We start from the raw sequence: 15,535 nt of genomic DNA, 5'->3' as shown, positions 1-15,535 counted from the left end.
TCCCTCCGTCGCTTGCTCTCCCCTATCCTCTCTCATGTGCTCATTTTCACTGCAAGGCCCAAACAGGCATATGTATTGTTTTGACAGATATATTCTTATGGTGTTGGTCCTGCTTTGAGCAGGGGGTTGGACTAGATGACCTCCTGAGGTCTCTTCCAACCCTAATCGTCTATGATTATGCTAAATTCAGGTTTTATTTGTTACAGGACACTAGAGCTGGCAGCAAAATAGTCAAAAAGGGTAATTTTTAAAAAAAATTAAATTTCACAAAGATTTTCATGATTCTTTCCCTCCCCTCTTCCCATTTTTCATAACCAGCTCCATGTTTTTTGTTTACTAAAGTTATTGTAATTTTATGTGTGGAATTAGCACCACACATTAGCACAGCTGCAATGGGTCCATTAAAGGCCCACTCCCAAAGCCCAAATACAAATCCATAGAGCACAACCACAGAAATGCACACCTGTCCAGATACCTATAAAAATAAATCTGCAGAAACTGACTCCCACACCTACATGCAGATACACATGTGTATTCATGTGTACATATCTAGCATGCATTAAGACACATACTTCTACACTATTTATTATTACAATTGTTGTTTAGTGTCTAGAGACCCCAACTAAGATCAGGGCTCCAGGGTGGTAGGTGCTGGATACACACATAAAAAGAGAGAGTCTGCAACAAAGAGTTTATAATGTAACTAGACAAAGGTGGGGAGAAATGTATGATACATTGGCTCTTTTCCAATTCCTAGTCAACAACATTCAGCTTTTAAGAAATAATACATTTCTTTTAGAGTTCTTCTCTTTTAAAAACTTGTTATGAAATGAATACACACATTTTATGTCGTCATTTTTTTTTTTCGTGCACAAGCCAGCAAAAGGAATAAAAGTCAAAAAGTCAGGCTGCAAATTTTATTCTCACAGGTATACACACATGCGGCAATACACACACCTCCCTACACAAAGACTCACAGTCTCTTACACACATACAATGCACACACTTGCCTACACAGAGACACTTTTTCAAACACTTTTCCAGGGGCTGCCTAAATCACCCAGCCGGGAAGGGAAGAGGGTGGGCTGGAGGGGAAAAGATGGGTGGGGGTGGAGGAGAGAGGATGGGGAGGGAAAGAGGCCAAGGATGAGAGCAAGATGGGGGTGAGAGGGGGCAGTGAAGGAGAGAGGAGGGGGTATGTGGGGTGGATGGGGATGCAGGGAGAGGCAGAAAGCTACAAGTGCATGAGGACGTGAGGGGCACAGGGGTGTATAGGGACATAATGGGAATGCAGCAGTGTGTGGAGGTGAATGGGGTGCAGGGCTGTGGGGGGTGAGGGACATGGGGGGTGGTGGCTCTGGGAGGTGGAGGGCTGGAATGAGTACACGTTGGGGGCAGGATGGGATGGGGAGGGATGCAGTGATGAGCGGATGGGGGGGTGGGATGCAGTGAGGGGGATGGGAATGCAGGGGGCTGGAACAGGGAGGGATGCAGTGACGGGAGGATGGGAGTGCAGCAGGGTTGAGATGGGGAGGGATGCAGTGAGGGGGATTGGGGTGCAGCATTCCCAGCACTCGAAGATGGGGATACACATACCTCCAACTCCTGGGTGCCGGTGATGGGGCGATAGACTGCGGTTCACAGCAGGGCACGCGCCGCAGCTCAAGCCCAGCCAGAGGAGGAGTGTGAGGAGAAGAGGTCCGGGCAGCAGTGGGAGAAGTGCATGCCATGCAACCCCTCAACAGCTGCCTGCTGATGGCTCATGAGTGGCAATAGTTCCTCCCCTGCCCTGACCCAGCCAATGGGAGCTGTGCCTGCAGGAGGGGGACAGAGCAGCACGTGGAGTGCCCTTGGCAGCCCCTAAGGCTAGGAGCCAGAAATACTGGCTCCTTCTGGACCAGGGAGCTGCGCACAGCACTAGCAGGGAGCCTGCCATCCCCGCTGCAGCACCACGAACCGGACATTCAACATCCTGGTCAGCACAGCCGACAGGATTCCTTTTCGACTGGGTATTTCAGTCCAAAACCAGATACCTAGTCACCCTATCTAGTAGGCCATCCCCTCCATCTCCATACAAATGCAGGGTAGAAGCAAAAAAGGAAAATAGAGCTGGATTTTTTCAGAGGTGCCAGGCACCCACAACTACAACTGAAGCCGCTGGGAATTGTAAGCATTCAACAACTTTAAAAATTAGGCCCAAAGTGTACAGAAGAGACTGCTAGGGAAATGGGGGGTGCTGAAGGGATGCCAAAGAAGATCCATCTGAATCAAACTAGCCCATTTATATATAACAACACCTCTTCAAGCCCGAGGAACTGAACCAATTAAAAGCACAATATCCTTAATACAATTAAAATACAAATAACTCTCTCTACCTGGCTCAAATAATATATTACAGCCAATGTAAAATAATAAACTCATAATGTGATACATTTTAGTGGGTAACATTCATAATGTTAAAATATTGCTCAAGCATGCAAGGTTGTAATCAGGAAGGCCAAAGCACAATTGGATTTGCAGCTAGCAAGGAATGTGAAGGGTAATGAGAAGGGTTTCTACAGGTATGTTAGCAACAAGAAGGTGGTCAGGGAAAGTGTGGGACCCTTACTGAATGGGGGAAGCAACCTAGTGACAGATAATGTGGAAAAAGCTGAAGTACTCAATACTTTTTTTGCCTTGGCCTTCACGGACAAGGTCAGCTCCCAGACTGCTGCGCTGGGCAGCACAGTATAGGGAGGAGGTGAGCAGCCCTCAGTGGTGAAAGAACAGCTTAAGGACTATTTAGAAAAGCTGGACATGCACAAATCCATGGATCCAAATCTAATGCATCCGAGGGCACTGAGGGGAGTTGGCTGATGTGATTGCAGAGCCATTGGCCATTATCTTCAAAAACTCATGGCAATCAGGGGAGGTGGATGATTGGAAAAAGGCAAATATAGTGCCCATCTTTAAAAAAGGGAAGAAGGAGAATCAGGGAACCTACAAACCATGAGGACTCACCTCAGTCCCTGGAAAATCATGAAGCAGGTCCTCAAGGAATCCATTTTGAAGCACTTGGAGGAGAGGAAGGTGATCAGGAACAGTCAACATGGATTCTCCAAGGGAAGTCATGTCTGACCAACCTGATTGCCTTCTATGATGAGATAACTGGCTCTGTGGATATGGGGAAAGCAGTGGACATGATATATCTTGACTTAGCAAAGCTTTAGATATGGTCTCCCACAGTATTCTTGCCAGCAAGTTAAAAAAGTATGGATTGGATGAATGAACTGTAAGGTGGATAGAAAGCTGGCTAGATCGTCAGGCTCAGTTGGTAGTGATCAATGGCTCGATGTCTAGTTGGCAGCCGGTATCAAGCGCAGTGCCCCAGGGGTTGGTTCTGAGGCCGGTTTTGTTCAACATCTTCATTAATGATCTGGATGATGGGATGGATTGCACCCTCAGCAAGTTTGCAGATGACACTACACTCGGGGGAGAGGTAGATATGCTGGAGGGTCCATAGGGATAGGGTCTAGAGAGACCTAGACAAATTGGAGGATTGGGCCAAAATAAATCTGATGAGGTTCAACAAGGACAAGTGCAGAGTCCTGCACTTAGGACAGAAGAATCCCATGCACTGCTACAGGCTGGGGACCGACTGGCTAAGAGACAGTTCTGCAGAAAAGGACCTGGGGATTACAGTGGACGAGAAGCTGGATATGAGTCAGCAGTGTTCCCTTGTGCCAAGAAGGCTAACGGCATATTGGGCTGCCAGCAGATCGAGGGAAGTGATTATTTCCCTCTATTCGGCACTGGGGAGGCCACATGTGGAGTATTGCATCCAGTTTTGGGCCCCCACTACAGAAAGGATGTGGAAAAATTGGAGAGAGTCCAGCGGAGGGCAACAAAAATTATCAGGGGGCTGAGGCACATGACTTATGAGGAGAGGCTGAGGGAAGTGGGCTTGTTTATTCTGCAGAAGGGAAGAGTGAGGGGGGATTTGATAGCAGCTTTCAACTACCTGAACAGGAGTTCCAAAGAGGATGGAGCTTGGCTGTTCTCAGTGGTGGCAGATGACAGAACAAGGAGCAATGGTCTCACGTTGCAGTGTGGGAGGTCTACTTTGGATATTAGGAAACACTACTTCACTAGGAGGGTGGTGAAGCACTGGAATGGGTTACCTAGGGAGATGGTGTAACCTCCATCCGTAGACGTTTTTAAGGCCTGGCTTGACAAAGCCCTGGTTGGGATGATTTAGTTGGGGCTGGTCCTGCTTTGAGCAGGGGGTTGGACTAGATGACCTTGTGAGGTCTCTTCCAACCCTAATCTTCTATGATCATATGAGCATGTATAAAATATATTTACATATAATCTTATTTGTATTAAAGTAGCATCTAGGAATCCTAACCAAAATTCCACAAGGCCCCATTGCATTAGGCCCTTTACAAACACATAGCCCTGGTCTACACTAGGACTTTAGGTCGAATTTAGCAGCATTAAATCGATGTAAACCTGCACCCGTCCACATGATGAAGCCCTTTATTTCGACTTAAAGGGCTCTTAAAATCGATTTCCTTACTCCACCCCTGACAAGTGGATTAGCGCTTAAATTGGCCTTGCTGGGTCGAATTTGGGGTACTGTGGACACAATTCGACGGTATTGGCCTCCGGGAGCTATCCCAGAGTGCTCCATTGTGACTGCTCTGGACAGCACTCTCAACTCAGATGCACTGGCCAGGTAGACAGGAAAAGAACTGCGAACTTTTGAATCTCATTTCCTGTTTGGCCAGCGTGGCAAGCTGCAGGTGACCATGCAGAGCTCATCAGCAGAGGTGACCATGATGGAGTCCCAGAATCGCAAAAGAGCTCCAGCATGGACTGAACGGGAGGTACGGGATCTGATCGCTGTATGGGGAGAGGAATCCATGCTATCAGAACTCCGTGCCAGTTTTCGAAATGCCAAAAAAAACCTTTGTCAAAATCTCCCAGGGCATGAAGGACAGAGGCCATAACAGGGACCTGAAGCAGTGCCGCGTGAAACTTAAGGATCTGAGGCAAGCCTACCAGAAAACCAGAGGGGCGAACGGCCGCTCCGGGTCAGAGCCTCAAACATGCCGCTTCTATGATGAACTGCATGCCATTTTAGGGGGTTCAGCCACCACTACCCCAGCCGTGTTGTTTGACTCCTTCAATGGAGATGGAGGCAACACAGAAGCAGGTTTTGGGGACGAAGAAGAAGATGATGATGATGAGGCTGTAGATAGCTCACAGCAAGCAAGCAGAGAAATCGGTTTTCCTGACAGCCAGGAACTGTTTCTCACCCTGGACCTGGAGCCAGTACTCCCCGAACCCACCCAAGGCTGCCTCCTGGACCCGGCAGGCGGAGAAGGGACCTCTGGTGACTGTACCTTTTAAAATACTATACATGGTTTAAAAGCAAGCATGTGAAAGGATTAATTTGCCCTGGCATTCGCGGCTCTCCTGGATGTACTCCCAAAGCCTTTGCAAAAGGTTTCTGGGGAGGGCAGCCTTATTGCGTCCTTCATGGTAGGACACTTTACCACTCCAGGCCAGTAACACGTACTTGGGAATCATTGTACAACAAAGCATTGCAGTGTATGTTTGCTGGAGTTCAAACAACATCCGTTCTTTATCTCTCTGTGTTATCCTCAGGAGAGTGAGATATCATTCATGGTCTCCTGGTTGAAATAGGGTGCTTTTCTTCAGGGGACATTCAGAGGAGCCCGCTCCTGCTGAGCTGTTTGCCTGTGGCTGAACAGAAATGTTCCCCGCTGTTAGCCATGGGGAGGGTTGAGGGGGTAGCCATGCGGTGGGGGGAAGCAAAATGCGACCTTGTAACGAAAGCACATGTGCTATGTATGTAATGTTAACAGCAAGGTTTACCCTGAAAGACTGTATCCACTGTTTTATAAAATGTGTCTTTTTAAGTACCGCTGCCCCTTTTTTTTTCTCCACCAGCTGCATGTGTTTCAATGATCACAGGATCTTTTCCTTCCCAGAGGCTAGTGAAGATTAGAAAGAAAAAAAAAACGCACTCGTGATGAAATGTTCTCTGAGCTCATGCTGTCCTCCCACACTGACAGAGCACAAACGAATGCGTGGAGGCAAATAATGTCAGAGTGCAGGAAAGCACAAAATGACCGGGAGGAGAGGTGGTGGGCTGAAGACAGGGCTGAAGCTCAAATGCGGTGTCAGCGTGATGAGAGGAGGCAGGATTCAATGCTGAGGCTGCTGGAGGACCAAACCAGTATGCTCCAGTGTATGGTTGAGCTGCAGCAAAGGCAGCTGGAGCACAGACTGCCACTACAGCCCCTGTGTAACCAACCGCCCTCTTCCCCAAGTTCCATAGCCTCCACACCCAGGCGCCCAAGAACGCGGTGGGGGGCCACCGGCCAACCAGCCACTCTGCCACAGAGGATTGCCCCAAAAAAAGAAGGCTGGCATTCAATAAATTTTAAAGTTGTAAACTTTTAAAGTGCTGTGTGGCATTTTCCTTCCCTCCTCCACCTGGGCTACCTTGGTAGCCGTCCCCCTATTTGTGTGATCAATGAATAAAGAATGCATGAATGTGAAGCAACAATGACTTTATTGCCTCTGCAAGCAATGATTAAAGGGAGGAGGGGAGGGTGGTTAGCTTGCAGGGAAGTAGAGTGAACCAAGGGGTGGGGGGTTTCATCAAGGAGAAACAAAGAGAACTTTCACACTGTAGCCTGGCCAGTCATGAAACTGGTTTTCAAAGCTTCTCTGATGCGTACCGCGCCCTCCTGTGCTCTTCTAACCGCCCTGGTGTCTGGCTGCGCGTAACCAGCAGCCAGGCGATTTGCCTCAACCTCCCACCCCGCCATAAACGTCTCCCCCTTACTCTCACAGATATTGTGGAGCACACAGCAAGCAGTAATAACAGTGGGAATATTGGTTTGGCTGAGGTCTAAGCGAGTCAGTAAACTGCGCCAGCGTGCCTTTAAACGTCCAAATGCACATTCTACCACCATTCTGCACTTGCTCAGCCTGTAGTTCAACAGCTCCTGACAACTGTCCAGGCTGCCTGTGTACGGCTTCATGAGCCAGGGCATTAAGGGGTAGGCTGGGTCCCCAAGGATACATATAGGCATTTCAACATCCCCAACAGTTATTTTCTGGTCTGGGAATAAAGTCCCTTCCTGCAGCTTTTGAAACAGACCAGAGTTCCTGAAGATGCGAGCGTCATGTACCTTTCCCGGCCATTCCACGTTGATGTTGGTGAAACGTCCCTTGTGATCCACCAGAGCTTGCAGCACTATTGAAAATTACCCCTTGCGGTTTATGTACTCGCCGGCTTGGTGCTCTGGTGCCAAGATAGGGATATGGGTTCCGTCTATGGCCCCACCACAGTTAGGGAATCCCATTGCAGCAAAGCCATCCACTATGACCTGCACATTTCCCAGGGTCACTACCCTTGATATCAGCAGATCTTTGATTGCGTGGGCTACTTGCATCACAGCAGCCCCCACAGTAGATTTGCCCACTCCAAATTGATTCCCAACTGACCGGTAGCTGTCTGGGGTTGCAAGCTTTCACAGGGCTATCACCACTCGCTTCTCAACTGTGAGGGCTGCTCTCATCTTGGTATTCATGTGCTTCAGGGCAGGGGAAAGCAAGTCACAAAGTTCCATGAAAGTGCCCTTACGCATGCGAAAGTTTCGCAGCCACTGGGAATCGTCCCAGACCTGCAACACTATGCGGTCCCACCAGTCTGTGCTTGTTTCCCGAGCCCAGCATGAACCTGCCCCATTAGCACTATGATGCATTCACTGGCAGGGCCCATGCTTTCAGAGAAATCTGTGTCCTAATCACTCACGTGACCGCGCTGACGTCGCCTCCTCGCCCAGTATCGCTCTGCCAGGTTCTGGTGCTGCATATACTGCTGGATAATGCGTGTGGTGTTTAATGTGCTCTTAATTACCAAAGTGAGCTGAGCGGCCTCCATGCTTGCCTTGGTATGGCGTCCGCACAGAAAAAAGGCACGGAACGATTGTCTGCCGTTGCTCTGATGGAGGGAGGGGTGACTGACGACATGGCTTACAGGGTTGGCTTCAGGGAGCTAAAATCAACAAAGGGGGTGGCTTTACATCAAGGAGTATTTCAGGCAGGACTTCATGGAGGGTTCCAATAAGAAATGGTGCACCTAAGTTATTGTTCTTATTGGAACAAGGAGGTTAATCTGGCCTCTGATTGATACATGGCTAGATTTACCTCGCTGCACCTTCTCTATGAGTGACTGCAGTATGACCTAGAGGAATGAATCCCCTAGACAGGGGAGGGGGGGGAAGCAAATGAGTACAAAACAAATCCAGTCTATTTCTTGTTTTGATCCACTCCATCTATCTTTTACATCTTTGTCTGGCAGCAGACAGTGCAGAAGGACTGCAAGCCATCCACATCTCATGGCTGCTCGGCAGAAGATGGTGCAATACGACTGCTAGCCCTCCTCATCTCTTGCCTGCCCAGCAGAAGATGGTGCAATATGACTGCTATCCATCCTCATCTCTTGCCTGCCCGGCAGAAGATGGTACAGTACAACTGCTAGCAATCCGTATCGCCTGCCTGCTCACCATAAGACGGTTCAATAGGACTGACTGCAGGTCTAAAGAGAATGACCTGGTCAAGTCACTCCAAATTTAGTCCCTGCACCCATGTCTGCCCAGGCGCTCCTGCCCAATGTGGCAAGGAGCAACTCGGACATGACGATGACAGCTACCAGTCGTATTGCACCGTCTGCTGCCAGAAGGCAATGGGTTGCTGCTACTGTGTAGCAATGCAGTACCGCGTCTGCCAGCACCCAGGAGACATACGGTGACGGTTACCTGAGCGGGCTCCATGCTTGCCGTGGTATGGCGTCTGCACAGGTAACTCAGGAAAAAAGGCGCGAAACGATTGTCTGCCCTTGCTTTCACGGAGGGAGGGAGGGAACGGGGGCCTGACGACACGTACCCAGAACCACCCGTGACAATGTTTTAGCCCCATCAGGGATCTCAACCCAGAATTCCAATGGGCAGCGGAGACTGCGGGAACTGTGGGATAGCTACCCACAGTGCAACACTCTGGAAGTCGACGCTTGCCTCAATACTATGGAAGCACTCCGCCGAGTTAATGCACTTAGAGCATTTTCTGTGGGGACACACACACTCGAATATATAAAACCGATTTCTAAAAAACCGACTTCTAAAATTCGACCTAATTCCGTAGTGTAGACATACCCATAGTAAACAAACATCTGCCCTGAAGAGCTTATCCTCTAAATAGCCAAGACAGACAAAGGGAAATAGGGGCACAGAGAAATGAAGGGACTTGCCCAACGCAGAACTGGGAATAGAACTTGGGTTTCCCTTTATTGTAGTTTGATGCTCTATAGACTCCTCCCTTAAGACTGCACACCACTGCTCCAGTCCCACAGTTCATTCGTCCCAGGGAAAGAAGTGTCTTACTGCAGATCCTGGAGGTGACCAGTGTCTTTCTCCTTGGGATCCAAGGGAGAAGTAAATTGCGAAGGCCTGACTATAAACCTCTCCCCTTATTGACGATGGGATTCTTAGCTCAAATGCCTCCTTTTTTATCACAAATGCTGTGGTATCACCTGAGAAGTGAGACAATCCCAGGGGTCACAGCCATTTAAAATGTGTATTCATCTTATTTTTAGAGTGTCAGCTCACCAGAGAGCAATGGGCAGATCAGTTCTGGTGGGCTTGAGAAAGTTCAGATGACACTGAAAGACCAGGGTTAAGATAAAGCTTTTATGATCACTGGCAAAAATCAGTTATCAGCCTACATAGGCATGAGCCCAAAAGATTATATTAGTTTTGATCCATTCAGCTGGCTTCCCCAAACCCTGCAGAGATCACATTCCATTGGTTTTCCATTGTCAGATATGTGGAAGGGGATCCTGGGGTGGGGCTTCAGATCAAAGAGGTATAATGGACACATTTTAATGTGCTCTCTTCCTGACGCTGTTGTCCAGTTCCTCTCACAGTTTACTCCTACCGCTTCCAGAAGTAACCCACACTGGGTATAGAACTGATCAGGGGCACTACACTTTAACTTGCAACCATGTAATCATTTCACAGCAAACAGGTCTGCATTTGGCCCAATTAAGGTGTTGAATCCAGTAAATGGTCAGGCAGCTACCTGTAGAGTGCAAATCTGAGGAGTACTGTACCAATCAAATATGTTTTCCTTAGCGACAGCCATCTTGCCTCACCAGTGACTCATTTTGTTAATGTATAGTGGTGTTCTCATGGAATCTCCTGCACTAAGTCTGCCTTAATAGCAGTACAATATGTATTTATTAGCACTGGTTGGAAGAAGAAGAAATAGAAAAATATTTCACAAAACATTTCAAAGGGGTTTCTTTTTTGCAGGGTTCTAAATGGACTCAATTTCCATGAAATCCTTACTGAAATTGCTTTGACATTTTTCATTTACCATAAGCCTGGTTTTCTATAAGAAAATGCAGTTTTTGGTGAATGACAACTTTAATGTTTCATTTTTGAAAGAGACCATTTTATGCCGAACAAAACTTTGTTTGCAGAAAGTTTCCAACAGCTCTAGTATTTATTCATTTAAAACAGTCAGCCATAGATCATAACCAGCATTATCTTCAGGCTCTGGTTCATGCTCAGCTACTGTCCTGGTCCTCTCTGGTTTCACCAGGTGAGCCTTTGTTAAGTATTACGTATTCCTGTGCTAAGGGGACATTCTATTTATCTGTCCATCAGGTTCTAATAATGTTTCCATCACTAGGGTATCTAAGGGCTCAAGGAGAAGTTCCCATTAGATATCATCATTAGGTATCATTACAGTGCAGCGCATTCTACATGTAGTGTATGTTGAATGATGCTTGTTACAATAAATAGCTCCCCAATAGGGGGCATTATAGTCTGATGCTTATGTATAGAGTAAGGTCTAGAAACTTGGAGAACTTACAGGAAGTGCTTGATAAGAGGCATCTGGATATGTGGAGGAAAGAAGAAAGCCTGAATGTTGTGCTGTTTTGGCTCTCTTCATATGCTTGAACACTGAACAATGATTGCTTAGCTAGCTATATTTTACATATGCTGAAGCTGTCCAAGTGCATATTGCTGCTGATTATATGACTTCAGATCCTATACAGTGTAGACTGTTCTGTATTTGATTCCAGGAAGGACAAGGAGGTTACAGACATCCTGAAGGATACACTATTATTTCCAACAGTGAAATAATGCACACCCTTGGGATTACGACAAACATTTTGTGGAAGTAACACTACTGGATCATTGACTGGTTGAGCACACTGGCTGAAACTTGCTCAATTGCACACAGTAGATTCACAGTATGAAGCCTTCATGTGAGATTCTTGATTAATTTTTGGCAGAGAGCTTATCACCAACCGTTGCAGCTGCATTTGCCTCCCCACGTTACTCTCTCGTATATAAATGTATAGTAAACAGTCCCAGTTTTTAATCCCAACTTTACCAGAGTCTGTTGTAATCAAATTATCTATCACTCTGTACTCAGACATACATTTCCTACAATGTACATGTGTGTGTAGGAAAAAAAACTTCAAAGGGCTCATAATGGTTCTATTTACAAAATAATCAAAATATCCCAGTTTCTCTCTCTACCCATCAGATTCTCACATTGGCATCCAGCATGCATTATCTCAGTGACTAACTTTCATCCTAAAGTTATTGGGCCAAATCTTGAAGTCTTCATTCAGGTAAAACTTCCATTAACTTCAGCAGGAGTTCTGATTTGAATGAAGACTTAGGTTTGGAGCCCAAGTTTTCCACATATGCTAACATTACGCAGCTCAATCTATACTTAAACACCTTCTTCTGCCAGAAGCTGGGAATGGGTGACAGAGGATGGATCACCTGATGATTACCTGTTCTGTTCATTCCCTCTGGGGCACTTGGCATTGGCCACTGTTGGAAGACAGGATATTGAGCTAGATGGATCTTTGGTCTGACCTAGTATGGCCGTTCTTATGTTCTTATGTTTATTGTTCTAATAAATGATCTGTATATTAGCAGCGGTGAGCACCTCCCGCGCTTGTCAAGTAACTTTCAGTACACAGATTTTAAAATGTTGGTCTTGGTCCAATTTAAACCATATTTGCCAACAATCCCACTTGTATCCTACCTTCCCGTAAGCAACCATCTTCTGATTTTGACTTATTGTAAACAGACTTCTGTTGAAACTAAGTGCTAAGTGTTAACAAAAGCAAAGGTTTGTCAGGTCTTAGACTTACGGAGTAACACGAACATGATCAGGTACCCCTGAACTCCTTACCCTGAAGGCCTGGACTCTGGGACACCAGGCCGCCATCTCTCTCCTACTCCAACCCTTACTTCCTCCACCCCCAGGAACATGTGAACCAGGAGCTCCCACCACCACCTCTTGGAGGCTGACCTGAAAAGGCCCTGGCGAGGAACTTGCCCAGGACAGCAGTTGGATCATGGTCAAGAGGGAAGAGAGCATCAGTGCCATATAAACCCAGACAGTAGAAACCTAGCTGTCCTGTGGCCTCCCATCCCTTCCATGAGGCAGAAAAATCCACCAGCACTTTCCAGGGACTGCCATAGGAAAGGCCTCTCTCGTTCCAGGAGGAAATTACTGAAAACTACATAAGTAGGTCCAGGAGCAGGGAGAGGGAATGGACTAAGCAAAGTAACCTTAGTCCATTCCCAAAGTCATGGGATAAGAGGGAAGGTCCTCTTATGGATTGGTAACTGGTTAAAAGATAGAAAACAAAAGGTAAAAAGGTATAAATGATTAGTTTTCAGAATGGAAAGAGGTAAACAGTGGTGTCCCCCAGGGGTCTGTACTGGAACCAGTCCTATTCAACATATTCATAAATGATCTGGAGAAGGGAGTAAAATTTGCAGACGATACAAAACTACTCAAAATAGTTACGTCCCAGGCAGACGGCGAAGAGCTACAAAAGGATCTCTCAAAACTGGGTGACTGGGCAACAAAATGGCAGATGAAATTTAATTTTTATAAATGCAAGTAATGCATGTTGGAAAACATAATCCCAACTATACATATAAAATGATGGGGTCTAAATTAGCTGTTACCACTCAAGAAAGAGATCTTGGAGCCATCGTGGATAGTTCTCTGAAAACATCCACTCAATGTGCAATGGCAGTCAAAAAAAGTGAACAGAATGTTGGGAATCATTAAGAAAGGGATAGATAATAGGACAGAAAATATCATATTGCCTCTATATAAATCCATGGTATGCCCACATCTTGAATACTGTGCGCAGATGTGGCCGCCCCATCTCAAAAAAGATATATTGGAATTGGGCAGGGTTCAGAAAGGGCAACAAAAATGATTAGGGGTATGGAACGGCTTCCGTATGAGGAGAGATTAATAAGACTGGGAGTTTTCAGCTTGGAAAAGAGACGACTAAGGGGGGATATGATAGAGGTCTATAAAATCATGGCTGTGTAGAGAAAATAAATAAGGAAGTGCTATTTACTCCTTCTCATAACACAAGAACTAGAGGTCACCAAATGAAATTAATAGGCATCAAACAAAACAAACAAACAAAAGGAAGTATTCTTCACACAACGCACAGTCAACCTGTGGAACTCTTTGCCAGAGGATGTTGTGAAGGCCAAGACTATAACAGGATTCAAAAAAACTAGATAAATTCATGGAGGATATTTCCATCAGTGGCTATTAGCCAGGGCGGGCAAGGACGGTGTCCCTAGCCTCTGTTTGCCAGAAGCTTGGAAAGTATCACTTGATGATCGCCTGTTCTGTTCATTCCCTCTGGGGCACCGGGCATTGGCCACTGTTGGAAGACAGGATACTGGGCTAGATGGACCTTTGGTCTGACCCAGTATGGCCATTCTTATGTTCTTATGACTAGCTGGACTCTCCTCACCATTCAAGCCAGGATCTGGGGAACCAGTTCCCCTACCCCGCTATGGATAAGAGGGGTGGGAGACTCCATGCCTGCAGCTCCCCAATGCCTCTCCATCTGAGGCAGTGACGCAGGACAGCACAGAAACAGGATTGGTGGTAGGATCAGAAGCACCTCCCCACTGCCTCATGGGAGTCTGCTTCCATGCTTTGACTTCCACAGAGCTATCTCAGCAAACTCCCATTTCTGCAGGGAGGAGATTGCTTCTGTGAAGCAACAGGAAACACGTAGCTCATTCAGGGAGATGCCTGGCATGAGATCAGTGCTAAGTAAATAAGCTGAAAGAACAACAAAATGAATGAGTAAGGCACATGAATGACAGGTTTCAGAGTAGCAAGGCACAGAACGTAGGTGGGAGCAGAGATAGTGTGAGTCACAAGAGAAAGGGAAGGGGTTAAGATTAACTTCAGTGGGACTGCTCAGATGCATAATGGTAAACAGGTGCCTAGGCACCCGGCTGAATGTGGAACTGGAAGAGTACAGCAGATCAGGACACAGAGAAAATCCTGCCCTGGGAGAGGATAGGAGATGAACTAATGGTCTGTTTTATCTGTAAATTCTATGAGCAATACAGAGTGTGTGGGGGTGAGCGAGGAGAATAGAGCTGACCAAACCACAATGGGATGGTGGAGAGTAACAAGAAGGATGAGTAATAATGAGGTGCTAGACATTCCAGATAACATGAATCATCAGTTGTCTAAGTTGTCTTTTTGCGGATACAGACTAACACGGCTGCTACTCTGAAACCTGTCATTATGCAAGGCACTGAATTTAGCCATATGGAATGGAAATCCATCAACTTAATGGAAAAAACCCATACAGATATAGACAGACATCATCTTCCTTTCCAAATGCAAACAGATGGACATCATACCAAAAGGACTGAAGGTAAAAAATCCATTACAATCTACATATCACACAGACTATGCTGAGAGATTAGCCACACACTCTCAAAGAAACTGTGAAACCACCTGATCAACATCCTATACAGCAAACAGGGAAAGATTAAGAATGAGCTCTCAAAACTGGATACTCATAAAAAACCAACCTTCCACACAAACTTCCTCATGGATAGATTTTACAAAAACTAGACAAGCCATTTACAACACAAACTTTGCTTCTCTACAACAGAAAAAGGACACTAAACTATCTAAACTGCTACATGCCACAAGGAGCCACAACAGTAGTTCCCTTAACCCACCCAATAATATTGTTAATCTTTCCAGCTATACTCTTAGCCCAGCGGAAGAGTCTGTCCTATCTCGGGGCCTCTCCTTTTGTCCCTCCAGGCCCACGAACATGATACGGTTCTGTGGTGACCTAGAATCCTACTTTCCACATCTCTGACTCAAAGAATATTTCCAACGCACCTCTGAACAACATACTAAGCCACAGAATCCTTCCTACCAACACTACAAAAAGAAGAATTCTGAGTGGACTCCTCCTGAAGGTCGAAACAACAGACTGGACTTCTACATAGATTGCTTCTGTCAACGTACACGGGCTGAAATTGTGGAAAAACAGCATCACTTGCCCCATAACCTCAGCCATGCTGAACACAACGCCATCAACAGCCTCAGGAAC

Source organism: Lepidochelys kempii, chromosome 1 (genome assembly GCF_965140285.1).
Source record: "Lepidochelys kempii isolate rLepKem1 chromosome 1, rLepKem1.hap1, whole genome shotgun sequence".
NCBI classification, from domain to species: Eukaryota; Metazoa; Chordata; order Testudines; family Cheloniidae; genus Lepidochelys; species Lepidochelys kempii.
The sequence above is the reverse complement of the archived record's forward strand: the minus strand, read 5'-3'. Positions refer to the sequence as shown.